At 37.3% G+C, this 26,946-nt stretch overlaps 1 pseudogene; it reads left to right on the top strand.

Annotated features, from left to right (window-relative positions):
- On the top strand, positions 1-23,540 carry LOC107647044 (uncharacterized; annotated as a pseudogene).
- Positions 23,541-26,946: the final 3,406 nt, after the last annotated feature.

Raw genomic sequence — 26,946 nt, forward strand, 5'->3', positions numbered from 1 at the left:
ATGACTGCTGTGACTCCTTTGGAGATTCATATTATCTCCAATCTGGTGAACAAGGCAAGAGTTGTTGAGGAATATGCAAAGACGGTAGCCTCGTCAAGGGACACTCATGGAGGAAACACTAGTCGGGGACATGGTAAGTACTTTCAGCCAAGTGGTTAGAATTTCAAGAAAAGAGGACATGCACCTCAAGGTCAAGGAGGCTTCAGAAAGAACACTTATGATCAGTACCAGCGTGGCAAAGGGATGGGGAATCAGAGTAAGGTTTCTCCGAAATTAATTTGTGATCATTGTGGACGTTTTCATCCATATGACTCTTGCAAGATTGGTATAGGTGATTGCTTCAATTGTGGTTTACCTGGTCACATTGCGAGGGATTGTACTCGTGGGAAGAACCCGAATGCAGGTCAGAGTCAACACCAAAGGCAAGTATTTGCTGTGAACGCCAAGGATGCTGCTAAGGCGGATCCTCTGATGAGAGGTAACTGTTTAATTAGTGACAAGATCTTGGTTTCATTGTATGATACTGGAGCTTCACATTCATTTATTTTGTTTGCTAAAGTTGAGGAACTAGGCTTGAAAGTGTCAGAATTAGCATTTGAGTTGCATGTACATACTCCGCATCAGACGGTGGTGACTAAGTCAGGTTGTAGACAAGTAGGTTTCAAGATTGAGGGTAGAGAATTTATGCATGATTTAATTTGATTACCAATGGTTGGGTTGGAGATAATTTTGGGGTTTGATTGGTTGTCAAAGAATTGAGTTTTGTTGGATTGTTTTAAGTGGTCAATTCAGTTTATGCCGGAAGGAGAAAGTGGAACAGTGATAGCTGAGGGCTATTACCTGAACTTTGTAATAGTGAACTGCAGTGGAGAAGAGTGTCAGGGTTATATACTGTTGGCTGTGAATACGTTAGGTGATAATCAGGAGCTAGATCAAATTTCGGTAGTTAGAGACTTGCCGGAAGTATTTCCGGAAGATATTCCTGAGTTCCCACCTCAAAGGGAGATTGAATTTGCGATTGAATTGGTACCGAGAGCTGGACTAGTGTCGATTGCACCATATCAAATGGCTCCGACAGAGCTGGATGAACTAAAGGCTCAGTTCGAAGAGCTTCTGAACAAGAGGTTCATTCAACCGAGTGTATTGATGTGTGAGCATCTTCTCTATCTTTTCCTAGTGAATTTGCACTTAAATTATTGAGTTTAATCAAGATTTAATTACCTTTAGCCACTATAAATGCTAATTTGAGCTGTTTTCAATTTCTGTTTATTTCAGGTAGCATTCGGATGGATTTGACGGAGTTTTGTAGCAGAAAAGGAAGAAAGCGAATGATGCTGTCAACCCCAACCTCCTTGCACTCAAACAGAAATAACTTGAGCCACAGAGGTCCAATTGACGTGATTCCAGTGGTATTGGAAATCTAACTTTCAGAGCTTTCCAACGTTATATAATAGTATACCCTTTTCTTCCATTTCATACGGGCCACTTCACGCCAAACTTGAGGAAGCTCAAGTTTGGCGCCAACTCAAAAGCCTCCAAGGAACAGGCGCTGCCATCTCCACGCCGAACTTGAGTTTACTCAATTTCGGTGCCAACACAAGAACTCCAAAGAAAGGCACCACTCCACGCCAAACTTGGATTCTTCCAAGTTTGGCGCCACCCTTAATGAATCCAGTGGTCCCCACTCGTCCCAAGATGCACTACACGTGAAGGCTTTGCAAATTTTGATTAAACTTTATTTTATTTAAAATTAGGAAAATATATTATTTAGTTTTAGAAAAATATATTTTACATTAATTAGGATTAGATATAAAAGGGAAAAGAATCAGCCCTTTGGGTTTCTTCTCTTCTCTTCTACCTCATTCCGCAATTTACAGTTTTTCTGAATCCTAGTTTTCTCTCTAAACCATGAGCAACTAAACCTCCATTGTTAAGGTTAGGAGCTCTGTTTATTCTATGGATTAATACTATTATTTTTCTATTTTAATTCATGTATTGATTTCAAATTCAATAATTGTTTTCGTTCTTCATCTTATGAATCTGGGTGGAACGGAAGTATGACCCTTGTTCTAATTGAGTTCTTGTAAAACTTGGAAAACCTCTTTGCTTGAACAACAGTTTGAAAACAATTTCTCCTAAATCTCTAATTATCTGGACTTAACGGGATACGTGACATATAATCCTCTTATATTTGGGTAATTAGGATTTCTGTGGCACATAAACTAGTTTTGAACTTAACCCTCTAATTGGAATCAAGTGACCAAGGAATTGGCGGTTGATGAAGGTTAGAGGAGAATAAAAAGGTCTAAGGAATTAGGGTTTAGTCACATATAGTTTTCCATGAATGGAATCTTGCATGATTAGAATAGTTGGTAAGAAAAGTCAATCTGGAAGATAGATATCTCTGAAGCCTTAACTGTTTTCTCATATATATTTCACAATCCGTTTACTGCTTGTTCTCTGATCTTCAGAATTTACTGTTAATGCGTTTGAACTCTCAAAACACTCTTTTCTGTTTGTCTAACTAAGTAAATCATTCAATCATTGTTGCTTAGTCCATCAATACTCGTGGGATCGACCCTCACTCACCTGAGGTATTACTTGGTACAACCCGGTGCATTTTCCAGTTAGTTTGTGGTTATAAATTCCGCACCAAGTTTTTGGCGCCGTTGCCGGGGATTGACTGTGATTGACAACTATTAGTTGTTTAATTGCTTAGATTAGGCATTTTAGCTTTAATTTTTTTTATTTTTTAGTTCTAATTTTCGAATTTTGCATCACAAATCTTTCCTTAACTTTTGAAATTAAGTTTGGTGTCCTTGTAGTAATTTTTCTTTTAAAAAAATATTTTTTAAAATACTAGTATTTTTCTTTGTTTAATTTTTGAATTTTTAGTTCACCTCTTTTCATTTATTTTCGAATTCTTCTTTTATTTTTATTATTCCTTATTTTATTTCTTTTCAAAAAAAAATTCTGTTCTTTCTTCTTTCCTTTCCTGTTTACCACATGGTGCGTTTAATTCTTTTTGGTATTTTGTGCTAAGAAAAAATAATGGAGAGAGATCACATGGGTTATTACTCACACCCAAGGAGTGATTCTTATTATTGTGGATCGAGGAACTACTCGAATTTTGGTTGGCAAAGTCAAAACCAAAGAAACTTCAGTGTTTCATGTTCCAACTATCAAGAACCACCACCTCCATATTCATACGAAGAACTACCACCTCTCTATCCATATCAAGAACCATCATCTTTCTACTCATATCAAGAGCCACCATCTCCCTATCCATACCAAGAACCATCCTCTTTTTACTCTTATCAAGAACCATCATCTCCTTCTTATTCATATCAAGAACCACCCTCCTCTCCTTATTCATATCAAGAACCATCAGCTCTTGAGCTTCGCATGAAAGAATTCATACATGATATGAAGATGATTGTAAAAAATATAGAGAAATATGTGGAGTTGATTATCAAGCCCCAGGAAGAGGAACAAGCAAATTCCTTCCCAAGAGATACAATGCAAGATCCTATGGAAGAAAGTGAGAAAATCAATCAAAGGAGTTCATACTCCAATGAATTAGAGAACTCTCCACCCTCACACATGGAAGAACAGGAAGATGCACAAACAAAGGAGGTTGTAAGGGATGAAAACAATTATGGGAATCTACACTCCAATGAAGCAGAGAGTGGCATAGAGGGTAAGTTTCTTGAACTACCAATTCAAGAAGTTCTTGATGAAGGGTACACTCCAACCATCACACAACACCCAAATTTTGAAATCAAAGAAGTGAAGGAAACCAAGGAAAGCACTGAAAAGGGGATTTTGACCAAGAAACAAAAGAAAATATCCATGAAAAAGAAAAGGTCAGCAAAAAATAATCCAACCTCTACCCCAACAAGTAAGGTGAATCAAGTTAGCCACAATAAAAGAAAGCTTGTTAGGAGGAATTTATATCAAAGGGCACTAATTTTCACCTCTCCTCCCTTGGAGACATTTCTTTTAACTAATTGGAAGAAGAGGAAGAAAATTCAACAATCAAGTGTCAAGCTAATGACATTAAAGAAGCGCTTGTTGGGAGGCAACCCAACTACTAGTATCCTTGGTTTTGTAGTTACTTTGGTTTTAATTTTATAGTTATTTTGATTTTAGCATTATAGTTATTTTAGTTCTGGTTTTAAAGTACTTTATCTCAATTTTTTTTAGAATTTTTCTTGTTTTACATGTGTTTTGGTCATGCAGAATGATTAAAATAGGAACAGGAGCAATTAAAAGGAATTTTTGACACCCTGGAGTTTTTGTTTGCTTGGGTACAAGCAAACTTTTAAGTTTGGTGTTGTAGAGTGCACTTTCTATTTACCTTCTCATCAGTGGCACCATGGGGAGATGAATGTTCTGCATGAAGGAACACAGCTGGAGGAATGAGATGGCCACCAGCATAACTGAGGTGGTTGAGTTCCTTTCATTCTATTTTCCCTTCCATTCTTATTTTGTTGTCTTCTATTTTCTATTGTTTTGATTGCCTGCATGATCTTTAGTACTTTCAGTGCTTAGATTTAGTTTCATTCTGTTATTTGCTTTTAGTTAAAAAAAATTGTCTCATATATCGCTCATTGAGCTTGAATCTAAAAAGAAAAGAAAAAAAAGAAGTGATGTATTGCATGAGAAATTGAGTTTATATTTAAGAGTAGTTAGTGCACGAAACTGCAAGACACTTTATGTGACAATTCCGCATAACTAACCAGCAAGTGCACTGGGTCATCCAAGTAATACCTTACGTAAGTAAGGGTCGATCCCACGGAGATTGTCGGCTTGAAGCAAGCTATGGTTATCCTGTAAATATTATTCGGGAGATTCAAATGATATGAATGATTTTGTTTATGAAAAGTAAATAACATGAAATGAATGATACATGTGATTCAGTAATGAGGAACAGGTTGAGGTTCCGGAGATGCTCTGTCATCTGAATCTCTGCTTTCCTACTGTCTTCTTCTCCAAACACGCATGGCTTCTTCTATGGCCGGCTATATGTTGGTAGATCACCGTTGTCAATGGCTACCATCCTTCCTCTCAGTGAAAAATACCAGGCACAGCTACCGCACGGCTAATCATCTGTCGGTTCTCACTCGTGTCGGAATAAGACCTCTCTGTCCTTTGGCACACTGTCACTGCACCCAACATTTGTGAGTTTGAAGCTCGTTTGTTCTAGCCTTCACCATGAAGGTTCTGATCTCATGGGTTTGAATGCTCTGTTGTCAAGAGATGCAAGTCAAACTCGTGGATTAGAAACCCAAGAGATACGCACTCAAACTGTCGCCCAATGACTACGTTGAGCTCAAATAGAATGGGAGTGGTTGTCAAGCACACATTCATAAATTTGAGAATGATGATGAGTGTCACGGATCATCATATTCTTTATATTGAAGTACGAGTGAGTATCTTAGAACAGAATCAAGCGTGATCGAATAGAAAACAATAGTAATTGTATTAATCCATTGAGACATAGCAGAGCTCCTCACTCCCACCTATGGGGTTTAGAGACTCATGCCGTAGAAGATGCAATATGAGATGTAAAATGTCATCAGTCCCCAAAATGAATATCAAAAAGTAGTTTTTATACTAAACTAGTAACTTAGGTTTACAGAAAATGAGTAACTAAGTGCAGAAATCCACTTCTGGGGCCCACTTGGTGAGTGTTTGGGATGAGCTTTAAAGCTTTCACGTGTATAGGCTATTCTTGGCATTTAACTCCAGCTTTGGTGCCCATTTTGGCGTTTAACGCCAAGAGGTATGCCTATTCTGGCATTTTACGCCAGAAAGGGTTTCAAGTCTGGCATTTAACGCCAGTTTGGGCCATCAAATCTCGGCCAAAGTATGGACTTGAAAGCGCAAGATGTCTACTTTCCAACGCAATTGAAAGCGTGCCAATTGGGTTTCTGTAGCTCCAGAAAATCCTCTTCAAGTGCAGGAGGGTCAGAATCCAACAACATCTGCAGTCCTTTCTCAGCCTCTGAATCAGACTTTTGCTCATATCCTTCAATTTCAGCCAGAAAATATCTGAAATTACAAAAAAATACACAAACTCATAGGAGAACCCAAGAATATAAATGTTGCATAAAAACTAATAAAAATGTAATAAAAAGTGAATAAAACATGCTAAAAACTACATGAAAACACCACCAAAAAGCGTATAAAATATCCGCTCATCACAACACCAAACTTAAACTGTTGCTTGTCCCCAAGCAGCTAGATAAATAAAATAGGATAAAAAGAAGATAATGATGCAATAACATCTCAGAGTCTTCAATAAAACTCACAATTCAAATTAAATGAGCGTGGCGTATAGCTTTTTGCTTCTGAACAGTCTTGGCATCTCAATTATCCTCTAAAGCTCAGAATTATTGGATTCTTTAGGAATTCAGAATTCAGATAGTGTTATTGACTCTCCTAGTTTTAGTTTTGTTGATTTTTGAACACAGCTACTTTATGAGTCTTGGCCGTGACCCTTAGCATTCTGTTTTTCAAAATGTACTTTAAGAATACATGAATGCCACAGACACTTAACTGGGTGAACCTTTTCAGATTGTGACTCAACTTTGCTAGAGTCCCCAGTTAGAGGTACCCAGAGTTCTTAAGCACACTCTTTTTGCTTTGGATCATGACTTTTACCACTCAGTTTCAAGCTTTTCACCTAGACCTTCATGACACAAGTACATGGTTAGGGACAGCTTGATTACGCTGCTTAGGCCATGATTTTATTCATTTGGGCCCTCCTATCCATTAATGCTCAAAGCCTTGGATCCTTTTAGTGGCTTTTTGCTCTTGCCTTTTGGTTTAAAGAGCTTTTGGCTTTTTCTGCTTTTTTTTTTGAATAAGCTTTCTTTTTCACTGCTTTTTCTTGCTTCAAGAATCAATTTTATGATTTTTCCGATTATCAATAACATGTTTCTTTTTCATCATTCCTTCAAGAGCCAATACATACTTTCATCTTTAGTATCAAAACATGCTTTGTTCATGCATTCATTTAGAGAGCTAAAGTAATGCCTCCACATATAAATAATTTGAATTTTTCTTATTAATATACTCAAAATGGTTGCACCCTTATTCCTAAAAATCTACTATTTTATTCATGTTTAATGATGATAAGAGGAATAAATTATAGCCAATTTGGAAAATAAAAATAAAATACTACTCATGCAATTCGAATTTTATTAATTAAAAAAACAGAAAATTAAAATGAAAATTTAAATACTACTAATACTTATGGAATAATAATTAAAGACATAAAAATAAACTACTCTAATACTAATGCTTCATATATCTCTTGCAATAGGTTCAATAAAAGTTATCACAGAGTTAGGATTCAACAACCTTTAGCTTTGAAGGGTGTTGGCTCCTTCTATCTGTGGGACGTCTGGCGCTTCAGAGGAGAGCTTCTGGCGCTTCAGCTCCTGTAGATCACGCCCCTGCTTCTCCTGTTCCTTGAGCAGTTTGCAGAACATGCTGTTTTGATTTTGTTGCTCTTCTTTGAGTTGATCCATAGCTTCTTGCAACTTGGTGACAGAAGCTTCTAAGCAGGCCCAGAATTCAAATTGACGAATTTTTGGGAGGAGCTCATGCGCCCTCCTCTTGATGGGGTTTTCTTGAACTTGAGTTCCATCCATCACCTTTTTGGTGATTGGGCGTTCAACTGGGATATATTCATCCACACCCATCTTTACCCCTGCATCTTTACATAACAGACTAATCAAGCTTGGGTAAGCCAATTTGGCATCAGTGGATTCTTTGTTTGCAAATATGTAAATTTCACCAGGAATCAGCTGATGAATCTCTACCTCTTTCCCCAGCATAATACAGTGAATCATCACTGCCCTCTTGACAGTGACTTCAGAGCGGTTGCTGGTTGGGAGTATAGAACGCCCAATGAAATCCAGCCAACCTCTAGCAACTGGTTTGAGATCTCCTCTCTTTAGCTGGTTTGGGACACCTTTTGAATTAGTAATCCACTTGGTTCCAGGGAGGCATATGTCCTCTAGAACTTGATCTAGCCTTTTATCTTTGGCCATTCTCCTATTAAAGGACTCTGGATCATCTTGTAGTTGAGGAAGCTTGAGAACTTCTCCCACTTTGTCAAAGTGGAAGTAAATAATCTTCCTTCTGACCATAGTCCGAAAGGAGTAGAAAGTAGTTCCCTCTATTCTTTGCTTATCCGTCATCCACAGATTTGCATAGAATTCCTGGATCATTTTCTTCCAACATGTATCTCAGGATTAGCCAGGACTTCCCAGCCCCTATTTTAAATCTGCTCTTGGATCTCCGGGTATTCGTCTTCTTTCAGATTGAACTTACCTTCGGGGATCACTGATCTTCTGCACACAAGTTTGAAGTAATGGTCTGCATGTTCTTTGGTGCAAAATTTTTCATTCATCCAAAGTGGTTTTGGATTGCTTTCTTTCTTGCCTCTTGAAGTTGTTTGTCTTCCTTTGGGAGCCATGAGATTAGTTTGTTTTAGCTCAGGGATCACAGAAAGCACACCAAACTTAGAGATTTGCTTGCCCTCGAGCAAAAAAAAATGAATAGATGGAGAGAAGGATTCGAATGATGGGTGAAAAGGGGCTGGCCGAATGTGTTTTTAAAGGGGAGGGAGGGATGGGTTTCAAATTTTTGAAAAAGATAAGATGAAAGGTATGATTGATAAAAGATAAACATGATATGAAAAAGATAAGAATTTAAAAATTTAAAAGATATGACAAAGATAGGAGGAAGTTAAAGTTGAAATGTTGTTAATATATCTAAGATAATATGAAGCAATTTAAAAAGATTTGGAAAGAATCTTAAAAAGATAAATGAGTTTTAAAAACGTTTTGGGAAAGAATTGAAAAGAATTGAAAAAGAATTTAAAAGATTAATAATTTTTAGAAATAGAAATTAAAAAATGAATGTTTGTAATGTTTTGATGCAGAAAATTTTGAATTAAAACATGAAAATTCGAAAAAATTGAAGTTGGAAACAAAATCACCTCCCTTGTGCTGTTATGGCGTTAAACGCCCAGAATGATAGCCGTTCTGGCGTTTAACGCCCATCTGGCAGGTCATTTAGGCGTTTAACGCCCAGCCAGGTATCCTGGCTGGCGTTAAACGCCAGAAATCCTTTGTTATTGGGCTGTTTTTGCGAACGCCCAGGATGCTACTGTTTCTGGCGTTAAACGCCCAGAATGATAGCTATTCTGGCGTTTAACGCCCAGAATGATAGCCATTTTGGCGTTTAATGCCCAAAATGCCCCTTTACTGGTGTTTTGATGCTAGTGAGCTCTTTTTCTCTGTGATTCCTCTGCTTTATGTCCCGAACCTTCATTTCCCTGACTTATTCACTAAAATGCATTAACGAACATGAATAACAAAATTAAATAGACTCATATAATTGTTATAAACATCTAATTTTTTATAATGGCTGGGTTGCCTCCCAACAAGCGCTTCTTTACTGTCTTTAGCTGGACTTTATTGAGCTTTTAATTTAGTCTCAGTTTTGAGCACTCTTGCTCAACAATGCCTTCAAGATAATGTTTGACTCTCTGTCCATTAACAATGAACTTTTTGTCAGAGTCAATATCCTGAAGCTCTACATATCCATATGATGACACACTTGTAATCACATATGGTCCCTTCCACCGGGATATCAATTTCCCAAGGAATAATATGAGCCTAGAGTTAAACAGCAGAACCTTCTGTCCTGGCTCAAAGACTCTAGATGACAGCTTTCTGTCATGCCACCTTTTTACTTTCTCCTTGTAAATTTTTAGCATTTTCGAAAGCATTGAGTCTAAACTTCTCCAGCTCATTCAACTGGAGTAATCTTTTCTCTCCAGCTACCTTAGCATCAAGGTTTAGGAACCTGGTTGCCCAGTAGGCCTTGTGTTCCAGTTCCACTGGCAGATGACAGGCTTTTCCATACACAAGCTGGTATGGAGAGGTCCCTATAGGAGTCTTGAATGCGGTTCTGTATGCCCACAAAGCATCATCCAGACTTCTTGCCCAATCCCTTCTACGGGTACTTACAGTCCATTCCAGGATTCGTTTTAGTTCTCTATTTGAGACTTCAGCCTACCCATTTGTCTGTGGATGATATGGAGTTGCCACTTTGTGGTTAATTCCATATCGGATCAGAGCAGAGTCAAGCTGTTTATTGCAGAAACGGGTGCTTCCATCACTGATTAGTACCCTAGGGACACCGAACCTGCTGAAGATATGCTTCTGGAGGAACTTCATCACTGTCTTAGTATCAGTAGTGGGTGTTGCAATTGCCTCTACCCATTTAGATAAATAGTCTACTGCCACCAGAATATAAGTGTTTGAATATGATGGTGGGAAAAGCCCCATGAACTCAATACCCCATACATCAAATAACTCAATCTCTAAGATCCCTTGCTGAGGCATGGCATAATCGTGAGGCAGATTACCAGCTCTCTGGCAACTGTCACAGTTACGTACAAATTCTCGGGAGTCTCTATAGAGAGTAGGCCAGTAAAAGCCATATTGGAGAACCTTTGTGGCTGTTCGCTCACCTCCAAAATGTCTTCCATATTGTGATCCATGGCAATGCCATAGGATCTTCTGTGCCTCTTCTCTAGGCACACATCTACGGATTATTCCGTCTACACATCTCTTAAAGAGATATGGTTCATCCCACAAGTAGTACTTTGCATCAGAAACCAATTTTTTTTGTTTGCTGCCTACTGTACTCTTTGGGTATGAATCTCATAGCTTTATAGTTTGCAATGTCTGCAAACCACGGTACTTCCTGAATGGCAAATAGTTGCTCATCCAGAAAGGTTTCAGAGATCTCAGTAGGAGGGAAGGACGCTCCTTCTACTGGTTCTATCCAGGACAGGTGATCAGCTACTTGGTTCTCTGTCCCTTTTCTGGCTCTTATTTCTATATCAAACTCTTGCAGAAGCAACATCCATCTTATGAGTCTGGGTTTTGAATTCTGCTTTGTGAGGAGATATTTTAGAGCAGCATGGTCAGTGTACACAATCACTTTTGATCCTACTAAATAAGATCTGAACTTGTCAATGGCATAAACTACTGCAAGCAACTCCTTTTCTGTGGTTGTGTAATTTTTCTGCGCGTCATTTAAAACACGGCTAGCATAATAAATGACATGCAGAAGCTTGTCATGCCTCTATCCCAATACAGCACCAATGGCATGGTCACTGGCATCACACATTAGTTCGAATGGTAATGTCCAGTCTGGTATAGAAATGACTGGTGCTGTGACCAGCTTAGCTTTCAGAGTTTCAAAGGCCTGCAGACACTCTGTGTCAAAGACAAATGGTGTATCAACGGCTAGCAGATTGCTCGGAGGTTTTGCAATTTTTGGAAAATCCTTTATAAACCTCCTATAGAATCCTGCATGCCCCAGAAAGCTTCTGATTGCCTTAACATTGGCAGGTGGTGGTAATTTTTCAATTACCTCTACCTTAGCCTGATCCACCTCTATTCCCTTGTTCAAAATTCTGTGCCCAAGGACAATTCCTTCAGTCACCATAAAGTGACATTTCTCCCAGTTTAAAACCAGGTTAGTCTCTTGGCACCTTTTCAGAACAAGTGTTAGATGGTCAAGACAGGAGCTGAATGAGTCTCCAAATACTGAGAAGTCATCCATGAAGACTTCCAAAAATTTCACTACCATATCAGAGAAGATAGAGAGCATGCACCTCTGAAAGGTTGCAGGTGCATTGCATAGACCAAATGGCATCCTTCTGTAGGCAAATACTCCAGATGGACATGTGAATACTGTTTTCTCTTGGTTCTGAGGATCTACTGCAATTTGGTTATAACCTGAATAGCCATCCAAAAAGCAGTAGTATTCATGACCTGCTAGTCTCTCTAGCATCTGATCTATGAATGGTAAAGGAAAATAATCCTTTCTGGTGGCTGTATTGAGCCTTCTGTTGTCAATACACATACGCCATCCTGTAACTGTTCTTGTGGGAACCAGTTCATTCCTTTCATTATGAACTACTGTCATACCTCCCTTATTGGGGACAACTTGGACAGGGCTCACTCAGGGACTATCAGAAATAGGATAAATAATCACAGCCTCTAGTAACTTAGTGACCTCTTTCTGCACCACCTCCTTCATGGCTGGATTCAGCCGCCTCTGTGGTTGAACCACTGGCTTAGCATCATCCTCCAATAGGATCTTGTGCATGCATCTGGCTGGGCTAATGCCCGTGAGATCACTTATGGACCACCCAAGAGTTGTCTTGTGTGTCCTCAGGACCTGAATTAGTGCTTTCTCTTCCTGTGGCTCTAAAGCAGAGCTTATGATCACAGGAAAAGTGTCATTTTCTCCCAGAAATGCATATTTCAGGGATGGTGGTAGTGGTTTGAGCTCGAGTTTAGGAGGTTTTTCCTCTTCCTGAGGAGTTTTCAGAGGCTTTTCTATTTCCTCTGGTTCCTCCAGATCAGGCTGGACATCTTTAAAGATGTCCTCTAGCTCTGATTCGAGACTCAGTCATATTGACCTCCTCTACCAGGGAGTCAATAACATCAATGCTCATGCAGTCTTTTGAGCTGTCTGGATGCTGCATAGCTTTGACAGCATTCAACTTAAACTCATCCTCATTGACTCTCAGGGTCACCTCCCCTTTTTGGACATCAATGAGGGTTCATGCAATCACTAGAAAAGGTCTTCCTAGAATGAGAGTTGCACTCTTGTGCTCCTCCATTTCCAGCACCACAAAGTCAGTGGGAAAGGCAAATGGCCCAACCTTGACAATCATTTCCTCAATTATGCCTGATGGAATTTTAATGGAGCCATTAGCAAGTTGGAGGCATATCCGGGTTGGTTTAACTTCATCAATCAAACCATACTTTTTGATAGTGGATGCAGGTATCAGGTTGATACTTGCCCCAAGATCACATAGAGCTGTCTTGGTACAAGCATCCTCTAATGTGCATGGTATCATAAAGCTTCCGGGATCTTTAAGCTTCTCTGGTAAGCTTTTCAGAATGACTGCACTGCATTCTTCATTGAGGAAAACTTTTTCAGTTTCTCTCCAATCCTTCTTATGACTTAAGATCTCTTTCATGAACTTAGCATAAGAGGGTATTTGCTCAAGTGCCTCTGCAAACGGAATCTTTATTTCAAGAGTCCTGAGATAGTCTGCAAAGCGGGCAAATTGTTTATCCTGTTCCGCTTGGCAGAGTTTCTGAGGATAAGACATCTTGGCTTTATATTCTTCAACCTTAGTTGCTGTAGGTTTATTTCCTACAGAAGTAGTTGGAGAAGCCTGCTTAAGGGGGTTGTTATCAGCACTTGCAGGTGTCTGATCCCTCATTGGCGTTTGAACGCCAGAATTGGGTGCTGTATGGGCATTCAACGCAAGACTGCCACCCTTTTCTGGTGTTTGGACGCCAGAATTGGCCATCCACTAGGCGTTCAACGCCAACTTCTCACCCTTTTCTGGCATTTGAATGCCAGAATCATTCCTCTCTGGGCTCTTACTGTCCTCAGAGGGATTTTGGGCAGTGGTTTGGTCATCCTCTGTCAGTTGTTCCTTTCTTGGCTTTCTGCTGCTTTGAGTTGAGACATTCAATGTCTTTCCACTCCTTAAATGAACAGCTTGGCACTCTTCTGTTATCTGTTTTGATATCTGCTGTCTTGTCTGATCCAATTATACTTTCATATTCTTGTTAGTATTTTTAGTGTCTTGTAGCATCTCTTTAAATTCTGCTAACTGTTTTGTTATAAAAAGCAATTGCTGATTGAGTTCAGCAACTTGTTCTGGAGGACTAAGTTCAGTGGATACTGCTTTAGCCTCTTCTTTCATGGAGGACTCACTACTTAAGTATAGATGTTGATTTCTAGCAACTGTATCAATGAGCTCTTAAGCCTCTTCAATTGTCTTTCTCATGTGTATAGATCCAATCCAGCAGCTGAGTGGTCTAGAGACATCTGGGCCTTTTCTGTAAGCCCGTAGTAGAAGATGTCTAACTACACCCATTTTGAAAACATTTCAGAGGGGCATTTCCTTAGCATCTTTTTGTACCTCTCCCAGACATTATAAAGGGATTCATTATCCTCTTGTTTAAAGCCTTGAATGTCCAGCCTTAGCTGTGTCATCCTTTTTGGAGGGAAATATTGATTCAGAAATTTGTCTGATAACTGTTTCCATGTTCTTATGCTTGCTGTGGGTTAGTTATTTAACCACCTCTTAGCTTGATCTTTTACAGCAAATGAAAATAGTAATAATTTGTAGACATCCTGATCTACTTCCTTATCACGTACTGTGTCAGCAATTTATAAAAACTGTGCCAGAAACTCAGTAGGTTCTTCCTGTGGAAGACCGAAATACTGGCAATTTTGCTGTACTATGATAATGAGCTGAGGGTTCAGCTCAAAGTTGCTGGCTCTGATGGAGGGTATACAGATACTACTCCCATATGAAGCAGTAGTGGGGTTAGCATATGATCCCAGAGTCCTTCTGGACTGTTCATCTCCAGTTGAGTTCATCTTGAACCTCTTTTGTTTTTGTGTATACAGATAGCTAGGAGATGTGAAAATGTGTGTCTCTATGTCAAGATATAGAGCATTGGTATTGGAAGATGAGATACAGGTAAAAGAATGGATGTGGAGGGGGAGTTATTTTGTTTTTTGAAAAATAAATAAAAGAGAAAATAAAATATTTTTGTTTTTATTTTATTTAATTAAGGATAAACCGAATTTAAAAGAAAATAAAATAAAATAATTAGAAAATAGAATATAAGTTTCGAAAACTAAAAAAATAAAGAAATAAAAGGAATTCGAATACTGAAATGATTAATTAATTAAAAAGATTTGAAAAATTTTGGATATGATTTTCGAAAATGTAGAGAGAGAAAGTGGTTAGGAAGTTTTGAGAAAGATATATCTAAAAAAATACTTGAAAAATTAATACTTGTAAGAAAATAAATAAAAGAAAAGATTTGAAAAAGATATGATTTTAAAATTTTAAAGATTGAAACTTTCTTAACAAGAAAACACCAAACTTAAAATTTTTCAATCAAAATAATAAATATGACAATGAATTCGAAAAATATTAAATAAAAGAAATTAAAAAGATTTTGAAAAGTTTTATAAGATATTTTCAAAAAAAATAAAAAGAAAATTTGAAAAAGAATTTATTTTGAAAAAGAATTGAAAAGATAAATTTTTTAAATTGAAATTTTGACTTGACTAACAAGAAACTACCAAATTTTAAAAATTTTGACTAAGTCAACCCAAGAAATTCGAAAATGATGAGTAAATAAAGGAAAATATATTTTTTTGATTTTTTGAATTTAATGAGGAAAGAGAAAAACAATAAAATGACACCAAACTTAGAATTTTTAGATCAAAACAAAGAAAACAACCAAGAACAACTTGAAGGTCGAGATGAACACCAAGAACAACTTGAAGATCAAGATGAACACCAAGAATAAATTTTTGAAAATTTTTAAGGAAATAAAGACACAAAGGACACCAAACTTAAAAATTTTTTGTACTTTAGAAACTAATAATTCGAAGATGCACAAGAAAAATAAGGAAAGATACAAAACAAGAAAAACTAAAGATTAAACAAGGAAAATAAACAAGAACAACTTGAAGATCAAGAAAGAACAAGGAACATAAAAATCGAAAATATGAAGAATAAAAAGAGCATACAATTCGAAAAAAAAAACATACAATTGATAACAAACTTAAAACATGAAACTGAACTCAAACAGAAGACTCAATTAAACGACTCAAAGAAAGTTTAGAGATTAATAAAGAAAAATAAAATTTTGAAAGACTTTTGAAAACTTTTTTTTTTGAAAAGAAAATAAAGGACTCAAATTTAGTGACTCTAAACCAAAAAAGATACATTTTTCCTAATCTAAGCAACAAGATGAACCGTCAGTTGTCCAAACTCGAACAATCCCCGGCAACGGCGCCAAAAACTTGGTGCACAAAACTGCAAGACACTTTATGTGACAATTCCGCACAACTAACCAGCAAGTACACTGGGTCGTCCAAGTAATACCTTACGTGAGTAAGGGTCGATCCCACGGAGATTGCCGGCTTGAAGCAAGCTATGGTTATCTTGAGGTTCCGGAGATGCTCTGTCGTCTGAATCTCTGTTTTCCTACTGTCTTCTTCTCCAAACACGCATGGCTTCTTCTACGGCCGGCTGTATGTTGGTGGATCACCGTTGTCAATGGCTACCATCCTCCCTCTCAGTGAAAATGGTCCAGGCACGGCTTCTGTATGGCTAATCATCTGTCGGATCTCTCGTCTCGGATGAAAAATACCAGGCACAGCTACCGCACGGCTAATCATCTGTCGGTTCTCACTCGTGTCGGAATAAGACCTCTCTGTCCTTTTGCACACTATCACTGTGCCCAACATTTGTGAGTTTGAAGCTCGTTTGTTCTAGCCTTCACCATGAAGGTTCTGATCTCATGGGTTTGAATGCTCTATTGTCAGGAGATGCAAGTCAAACTCGTAGATTAGAAACCCAAGAGATACACACTCAAGCTGTCGCCCAATGACTACGTTGAGCTCAAATAGAACGGGAGTCGTTGTCAAGCACGCGTTCATAAATTTGAGAATGATGATGAGTGTCACGGATCATCATATTCTTTATATTGAAGTATGAGTGAGTATCTTAGAGCAGAATCAAGCGTGGTCGAATAGAAAACAATAGTAATTGTATTAAACCATTGAGACACAGCAGAGCTCCTCACCCCCACCTATGGGGTTTAGAGACTCATGCCGTAGAAGATACCATATGAGATGTAAAATGTCATCAGTCCCCAAAATGAATCTCAAAAAGTAGTTTTTATACTAAACTAGTAACTTAGGTTTATAGAAAATGAGTAACTAAGTGCAGAAAGTGCAGAAATCTACTTCTGGGGCCCACTTGGTGAGTGTTTGGGGCTGAGCTTTGAAGCTTTCACGTGCATAGGCTATTCTTGGCGTTTAACTCCAGCTTTGGTTCCCATTTGGGCGTTTAACGCCAAGAGGTATGCCTATTCTGGTGTTTTACGCCAGAAAGGGTTTCAACACTGGCGTTTAACGCCAGTTTGGGCCATCAAATCTCGGCCAAAGTATGGACTATTATACATCTTTGGAAAGCCCAAGATGTCTAATTTCCAAAGCAACTGAAAGTGCACCAATTGGGCTTCTGTAGCTCCAGAAAATAGTCTTCGAGTGCAGGAGGGTCAGAATACAATAGCATCTGCAGTCCTTTCTCAGCCTCTGAATCAGACTTTTGCTCAGATCCTTCAATTTCAGCCAGAAAATATCTGAAATTACAAAAAAACACACAAACTCATAGTAGAACCCAAGAATATAAATTTTGCATAAAAATAATAAAAATGTAATAAAAAGTGAATAAAACATGCTAAAAACTACATGAAAACACCACCAAAAAGCGTATAAAATATCCGCTCATCAGTAGTCTTATTTACTTAAATGTGATGGTGTTCTCTGTGATTCTGAATGTATGACATGAACTGTGCATGTTTGAATTTGAACCAAGGAATGTTGATGTATAAGGAACAGGAGTTTAGAGAATTATTATGAATTTTCTGAAGTTAGTGAAAGTTAATCCTTGAAGCAAAAAGAAACAGCAAAGAAAAAAAAAATAAAAAGCAAGGTCCAAGGCTCTGAGCATCCATGACTAGGGAGGTCAGATATGATTAAAAGCTCAAAGAGTTGTTTCCCTAGTCATATGCTTGTGGTGTTCTTGGGTCAAGTAATCCTTGATACAGAACATTTAGAGTCGATGCCAAATGCATTTAGCAGAGTATGCTAAAGTCTTTGAGCACCACTGTCTAGGAGTAACTGAAAGAGAAATCAGAACTTCAAGAGAGTTCCCCAGTTAAGTGCTTGTGGTGTTCTGGTGTCAATTAACCATTGAGACAAAACATTTAAAGTCACGACTAGGCTCAAGGTGCAAAGCACCAAGTAATTGAGAATTAAGGGATATCTACTATGTTCGAGGATTAAACTGAAGTATAAAGATCAGAGAATTCATAATATAATCCGGATTCTAATTCCGAATGACAGTGAGATTTCTCTGATTCAAAGGAGAGTGAGATGCCAAAAATGTTCAGAGTTACAATAGATAAACCCCACTTTAAGAAGAGACATGAGCATAACTGAACTCTCACCTCTCATGCAAATTCACATCTTAATCATTTACTAATTTTGGTTGCTTGAGGACAAGCAATAATTCAAGTTTGGTGTTGTGATGCGTGAGCATCTTCTCTATCTTTTCCTAGTGAATTTGCACTCAAATTGTTGATTTTAATCAAGATTTAATTACCTTTAGCCACTATGAATGATACTTTGAGTTGTTTACAATTTTTGTTTATTTCAGATAGCATTCGGATGGATTTGACGGAGTTTTGTAGCAGAAAAGGAAGAAAGCGAATGATGCTGTCAACCCCGACCTCCTTGCACTCAAACAGAAATAACTTGAGTTATGTAGGTCCAATTGACATGATTTCAGCGGCATTGGAAAGCTAACTTCTATAGCTTTCCAAAGATATATAATTGTATACCCTTTTTTCCACTTCGTACGGACCACTTCACGCCAAACTTGAGGTGGTGCCAACTCAAAAGCCTCCAAGGAACACGCGCTGCCATCTCCACCCCGAACTTGAGTTTACTCAAGTTCGGCGCCAACACAAGAACTCCAAAGAAAGGCTACACACCACTCCATGCCAAACTTGGATTCTTCCAAGTTTGGCGCCACCCTCAATGAATCCAATGGTCCCCACTCGTCCCAAGATGCACTACACGTGAAGGCTTTGCAAATTTTGATTAAACTTTATTTTATTTAAAATTAGGAAAAGATATTATTTAGTTTTAGAAAATATATTTTACATTAATTAGGATTAGATATAAAAGGGAAAAGAATCAGCCCTTCGGGTTTCTTCTCTTCTCTTCTACCTTATTCCGCAATTTACAGTTTTTCTGAGTCCTAGTTTTCTCTCTGAACCATGAGCAACTAAACCTCCACTGTTAAGGTTAGGAGCTCTGTTTATTCTATGGATTAATACTATTACTTTTCTATTTTAATTCATGTATTGATTTCAAATTCAATAATTGTTTTCGTTCTTCATCTTATGAATTAGGATGGAACAAAAGTATGACCCTTGTTCTAATTGAGTTCTTGTAAAACTTGGAAAAGCTCTTTCCTTGAACAACATCTTTAAAATAATTTCTCCTAAATCTCTAATTATCTGGACTTAACGGGATACATGACATATAATTCTCTTATATTTGGATAATTAGGATTTCTGTGGCACATAAACTAGTTTTGAACTTAACCCTCTAATTGGAATCAAGTGACCAAGGAATTGGCGGTTGATGAATGTTAGAGGAGAATAAAAAGGTCTAAGGAATTAGGGTTTAGTCACGTATAGTTTTCCATGAATGGAATCTTGCATGATTAAAATAGTTGGAAAGAAAAGTCAATCCGGAAGATAGATATCTCTGAAGCCTTAACTGTTTTCTCATATATATATTTCACAATCCGTTTACTACTTGTTCTCTGATCTCCAGAATTTACTATTAATGCGTTTGAACTCTCAAAACACTCTTTTCTGTTTGTCTAACTAAGTAAATCATTCAATCATTGTTGCTTAGTCCATCAATCCTTGTGGGATCGACCCTCACTCACCTGAGGTATTACTTGGTACGATCTGGTGCACTTGCCGGTTAGTTTGTGGTTATAGATTCCGCACCAAGTTTTTGGCGCCGTTGCCGGGGATTGACTGTGATTGACAACTATTAGTTGTTTAATTTCTTAGATTAGGCATTTTAGCTTTAATTTTTTTATTTTTTAGTTTTAATTTTCGAATTTTGCATCACAAATCTTTCCTTAACTTTTGAAATTAAGTTTGGTGTCCCCGTAGTAATTTTTCTTTTTAAAAAATATTTTTTTAAAATACTAGTATTTTTCTTTATTTAATTTTTGAATTTTTAGTTCACCTCTTTCATTTATTTTCGAATTCTTCTTTTATTTTTATTATTCCTTATTTTATTTCTTTTCAAAAAAAAATTCTGTTCTTTCTTCTTTCCTTTCCTGTTTACCACATGGTGCGTTTAATTTTTTTTTGGTGTTTTGTGCTAAGGAAAAACAATGGAGAGAGATCACATGGGTTATTACTCAACTTCTTTATCTTGATTGCATAATTTTTGGTGTTCTGTGTGTTTAATTCTTTTTAGTGATATGATGATGGATGAATGTGTGGTTTTAAAAATGGTTTTAGTGTGAGATATTCGATGTGTTGGGGTTGATGATATTGTAAAGTGAGTGGAAAATTGGAATGAAGGGAGAATTATAACATAAAATGGTAAATTTTGATGTAACTTGGAGTTTGGAATGGTTTGATTTGGTTTTGGCCATATATTTCAAGGAATTGAGAAATTTGTGCATTGTGGTAAAAATGAATTTTCGGTGAACTTTGACGGATCATAACTTGAACCTCAGTTATCAAAATTTTTTGAAATTTACTTTAAATTAAAGTTCACTGAAAAAACTTTAAATGGATATAAAGTTTGTAGGAAATGAATTTTTGTAGAGGAAGTTATGATCATTCAAAGTTTGGTGTCAAATTCTGAATTCTGTGAATGCTAGAAAATTTGTTATTTCTGGTTTGTGTGCGCACGCACAACCTTGTGCACACGCACACCTCTTGAATTTTTGAACCTGTGCGCACGCACACACGGGGACATGGCTATTGATGGGAGCACTAGCATGCTCTATGTGCGCACATAACCAACGAAGTTCTGCAAGCTGTGTGCACGCACAGCCCTATGCGCACGCACACGGTGGAAGGTGCATTCTATTGGGGGCGTTCGCACGCCTTGTGCGAGCGAACAGAATTGGACAATTGTACACTTGTGTGTACGCACACCTCTATGCGTACGCACAAATTTGAAAATCCTCCTGGACGTGCGCTCGCACACCCCTGTGCGTACGCACATGCCTTGTTTTTCAACTAAATTCTTATTTTTAACTCTTTCACCTTCCCAACAAGCTTGTAACCTTCTGTGACACCTATTTAAGACTCTTTGGCTTATTTTCGAGTATCGAAACATGGGAAAAGGTCCTAGGAGATTTAATTTGGTTATACCTTGAAAAGTTAGAGAACAAAGGCTTAGGTTTCTGGTGTACTGAGGATGGGTTTGGTGGAGTATGAAGGGAGAAATATATATGAATTGAGAACTGATGAACTAATGAGTTCAGAAAGAAAATTTTGAATTGATAGTGGTTGAGATGAGTCGAGGACTCGGAGTTTGAAATGATAAATTATTGATATAATGAAATAATAATTTTTTTTCAAAACCATTGATGTAACATTTTTAAATTGAGATTGTTGAGACGTTATGCGCCCAGCAGGGATAGTGGTTGGATCCCGCCTGTCGAGATAGCGGCAGCGGCATAAGGGCGGTGGTTCGTCCCGCTTGCGTTGATATGTGAGGTTCGTGGAAAGAGTATCCCGTTCCCATCCCTTCGGATCACTAGAGTGTGCAGGCACAAAATCCTGGACGGTGTTCCGAGCACCATATCTCGGGGGTTCCCATTATGATTCCGAAGGGTGACATCTCCATGGAGATGTGTCGGGTTGGTAGTTGAATCGACAATGTGATATCACAGCCAGTAGGATAGGCATTCATCATGTGCATCTTCTATCTGTTTGTTTGCTTTGCCGACTTGAAATTGCTTGTCTATTTGTATAACATGCCTAATTGCCTATTTAACTTACTTGATATATATGCCTATACTTGTGTTTTACTTGCATTGTATTAAGTGTGTATTCTACTGGGATTGAGGAGGTTCGAAAGGCGGTGGCGATGGGATCGCATGGAGGATAGGTTGGTGAAGGCTGTGGGACAGCGGAGAACTGTTAGATTGGAAAATTCCCTAAGTTAGATTACCCTTTTATTATGTTAAGGTTTTAAGTTATGCTTTACTATTTTAGTTATGCTTTAAGATGAATCTTGTGATGGATATGAAGTTCTAGGATTGCCTCTGGCATCCCGGAGTCTTATATCTTACATCACTGGGCACTGTTACCATACTGAGAACCTCCTGTTCTCATACCATATTCTGTTATTGTTTTCATATGCAGGTCGCAACCCACCTCGGTGAGTTGCTTTGATGGTGACAGAGCGGAGAATCCTGGATATATTTTGGAGTCTTTTTGATTATTTTGTTTATATCTCTCACTTTTGTATTTACTTTTGCCTAGAGGCTTACTTTGAGAGAAAAACTTCTGTAAGCTATTTTTAACTTTCAGAATTCTGTATTGTCTGTATATAGCTAGCCGGCTTAAACTCCGTGAGCCGTAGCTAGATCTTTATACTATTATACTCTTCTATTTTGTTATATTACATCTATATCTTGTGCGTTGAATTTATAGCTTCGTGTGAATGTTTTACGCCTTTCAAATCCTGTTTTTGAGCTGTATGCTTCATCGGGCTTCTCGAATATATTACTTCTTTTATATATAAATAGGTATAAGCTTTAGAATTGTTGTAACCTTTGATTAACCTTTGTTTTACGACGCGAGGTAAGGCTTAGGGTAATTAGGGTGTTACAACCACCGCCCATGGTTGTTGGTTTTCCGCTATTTTATCGTGCTGCTCAGCCAAGGTTTGTGGAACGACTGCCACTTCTAGAGCCTAGTCCCAATAGTTCAGTTGTGATCAGGCAAGTGTGGGCTGCCAACGCTGATTCTGAGTTCCAAATCATAAGCAGCTTGATTGACAAATATAGATTTGTCTCCATTGACACTGAATTTCCCGGTATAGTCATCCTGCCCCACAACAAGACCTACTGGAATCTTGTCCCAGAAGAAACTTACCAAGTCATGAAGGCCAATTTGGACGCACTCAAAATTATTCAACTTGGACTCACTCTGTCAAATCAGCACGGCAACCTCCCTGACCTAGGAACCAACAACAAAAATCACTACATCTGGCAATTCAATTTTTGAGACTTCAACCTTATGCGTGACATCCACGCAAAGGACTCTGTGGCACTCCTACGAAACCAGGGCATCGACTTTGAACGCAATGCAGTGGCTGGAGTTTCTTCGGTGCATTTTGCGAAGTTGGCAGTAGCATCTGGGCTGTTGTTCAATAAAGCATTGACATGGGTCACATTCCATGGTGCTTATGATATTGGATATTTGGTGAAGATTCTGACATGGGATGTTCTTCCCACACTCTTGGAGGAGTTCTTGGAGCTTGTGAAAGAGCTGTTTGGGGGAAATACTTATGATGTGAAGCATGTGATGAGGTTCTACAATGCCCTCTGTGGTGGTTTGGAGAAGGTGGCTGACACACTTCACATAAACCAAATTGCTGGGAAGTGCCATCAGGCTGAGTCTGACAGCTTGCTCACCTGCCACACCTTTCACAAGATTAGAGAAATTTATTTTTTCGCAAATGATGATGGGTTTAGGGAATACATTAATGTGTTTTTTGGGTTGGAAATTGCAAAAGCTTAATACTCTTAGGTTGAAAGAAATTATCATACATTAGACTAATCATGTAACAACATTTTGTCAATAAATTACAAAGTAGTATCAAGTGATTATTTTTTGGATATGACAATTGTTTTATTACACTTGAATTACAAAGTAGCCTTTTTTTCAGATAACAGTAACATATATATATATATATATATATATATATATATATATATATATATATATATATAGCATAGGTTTTTAGCAGTACCATGTGGGATGTTCATGATTTGCTTTATTTTAATGTAGAGACTATGCTGATGCTTTTTACAAGAGATCCTTCATTTGATTTGGGATTGTATGCCATGCATTGTGAAATAAAAATACTAAATATTCTAGTTTAACTTGTTATCTTTGTTGTACATGGGTGTGATTTGCCATTATACTGCAATTAACAAGTTAGTCTTTGTTCATATCGTAGATATTAGAAACATGGTTTGAAAATTCATGCTAAATTGTATTCCCAGGACATATCTAGTATCTAGCTTCATGATAATAGAAGTGATTGTGCCAAGCCTAACCTGACACATACTGATGTAATTTCGCTTATTGTGTATGTTGATGTCCCATGGTAAAAGGAATTTTGTTACATATGGCACCAAAATACATTAATTGGAATCAAATTTTATTGCAGAAAATTACTTATTGGCTCTTTGTGAAAGTGATCTGAAGATCCAGATTACAGATGTGTTGAAAAATATAGATATAGAAATGCTTTCATCTGCAAAATCTATATCAAGTGTATTTCAGTCATTAGGAAGGCTATAGTGGGAAACTCTTGCCGAGAATTTATTTTTGGATTTGAGAGCACGAGGTATGACTATGACTTTATACTTAATTAAGCTCCTTTGAAATAGTACAAGAAGAGGATCATTGTTCTTTATACATGTGTATGTTAGTATGTATGCATGCATGTATTTGTTTCCTTTTTGTGTTTTGGATTCTTTTGCATTACTATATAGTACACGGATCCACTGCTGATCAAGTATAATCCAACTATTGCACTTGCTTAAGTAGTTATTATGTTGATAGTGACAAAATATACAACACATTAAGGGTATAAAAATACCAGGCATTATTAGGCACTAATATCTGATTGATCTTCCATGTTGCATTTTCCTTAAAGTAAATTCTATCTAATCAAACTGAAGTTATTTTCTGAACCATTATTAGGCACTAGACTTGACTTTGGAGTCTTTTTCAGAGAAAAGAAAAAAAATAGGGGGAAGGGGAAGGGGAAGTATATTTCAATCCTTAGTGTATTTTAACTGGTTATTTTTTGGATATGACGATTGTTTTATAACATTTGAATTGGTTGTTTCATTGCTTTATCTTTGACTCTTCCGTAGTGACCAAGTTTGTATTTGAGTTTAGACACAACTTTAAAGAGACTTTCATTATTATTTTCCTTTGAAGTTTTAGCAAACATGTGAAGATCTTATTATTGGCTTCATCATCATCTTACTAAGAGTCACTAAGGAGGCGAGTATTGCAATAAATTCTTTACAGTGACTAACATTTATACAACTCAAAATTGGCAAGTACTTACCAAAAACTAGAGTCCTCTGTATTATTGTAGGGCATATATTCACAAAATATAAATGAACACAATGAACTTGCTATCCATTATCTAAAGCAATTTTAACTTAATAAATATTAATTAAACATTTTCTGAATACAGTATTACACATGAACAAATTAAAACACCCAAAAGAAAATTTCATGAGATAAAGGCAAGCTACCAAAATTGTTATTTAACAGTACAGGCTCAACTGAACAAAATTTTTCTTACAATAATGAAGAGTCCTAATTTCTAACTATTTTATACAACACTCCGCAATATGATCTTCTTTGCTATATACAAAATGAATTGTGACCTATGTAAAATATATCAATATAGAAGAAGGACAATCTTAAATTCTAATTACATACAAATATGAGCGGGACTTAAGTTTTATTCCGTAATTGCTTCAATAAACCCTCCATTGATTCAATCTTTTGACTGTGTTCTTTAGCAATGGTAAGTTGCTGCCTAGAGGATTCTGAAATACCGAAATTACTGATTAAGGCGTTGATCTTTTCCTGTGAATCTGCAACTGCTTCCTCGAGCAAAGTTAATGTTGGTTCCATCGTCGATTTGTGCAAGATTTTGTTTACCAGTTTTGGTGACGGACAAAATCCTCTATTGTGGACACTATCATCTCTGCTGTGCTTAGCAGAGAAAATCTTGTCAATGCCTTCACTTCCTGCATGCCATCACAAAGTTACTAGAGAAGGATAATGGAAGACATATATAAGTTTAATAAAAAGACTGTAATATTAAAAGATATTAATGTGCTCAAAGTTACAGTTTGCTAGGTCCAAAATTATATTTCCATCTGCTATCCAGCCCATGGAATTAACTTCAGATTTGCACAGAAACGTAAGGTGTTGAGCGTCATCATTGGTTAAAACCACCTCTATCTGCATAGTAAAATCTTAATCACACAATGATCATAGAGAGAGAGAGAGAGAGAGAGAGAGAGAGAGAGAGAGAGAGAGAATGAGGTCATGATTAAATATGGAATTCCCATTACCGGTTGCTTAACAGTAAATTTTAGATTTTCCACTTCCCAATTAGCCATTTCAACTTCAACCTTATCCTCACTTGATACCAAATCCAGCTGAAGACAGATTCCTGTAGCAATGCCAATAACTTCTATAGCACCATTTGCAATTGATTTTTGACAAATGGATCTCTTTCGGTCTCTGCGGCTTCATGATCTGCAGCTCTTGGATTTCGACAAATTGCACAGAGATATCATCAATTAGTATCTGAGTTTCAATTTATTTTTATGACTTCCAGTGCAAGTAAACAATTGTTGACAACCCTATCAACACAGCCACCACCATACCTTATCTCAGTGTGCAAGGTCGACTGCATGGACTATGCTAGTGTCTTATGGACCATGTCTTACCGTAAAAGATCTAAATTCACCTAAATGTTTTTTCATGTAGGTGTGCTTGGTCTCCCCCTATCTTTCACTATTAAGCTACCTTCAACCTAATCTAATCTACTTACTAGAACTTCCACTAACCCAACTTTTTCTCACGTCTAGCTGTGCCATTAATTTTCTCTTTAAACTTGAGTGGTAGATTTTTATCACAAATAACACTTGTAGCATCACTCGACTTCTTCCATTTCACTTTAATTTCCCATGTTGTGCTTTATTGCAAACCTCTACACTGCTAGTTCCAGGACAGAAGAGTTAGAAAATCAATAATTAGTGTAAAAAAGTTATTGAATCTTATTGACATGGATTGATGATTTAAGTCATAGTTAAAGAAATAATTCTAAATTGATTTTTGACAAGAGTATGTCACACAGAATAAAAAAAATTGCAGC

This window comes from Arachis ipaensis, chromosome B6 (genome assembly GCF_059453495.1).
Source record: "Arachis ipaensis isolate K30076 ecotype BB chromosome B6, ASM5945349v1, whole genome shotgun sequence".
NCBI lineage: Eukaryota > Viridiplantae > Streptophyta > Magnoliopsida > Fabales > Fabaceae > Arachis > Arachis ipaensis.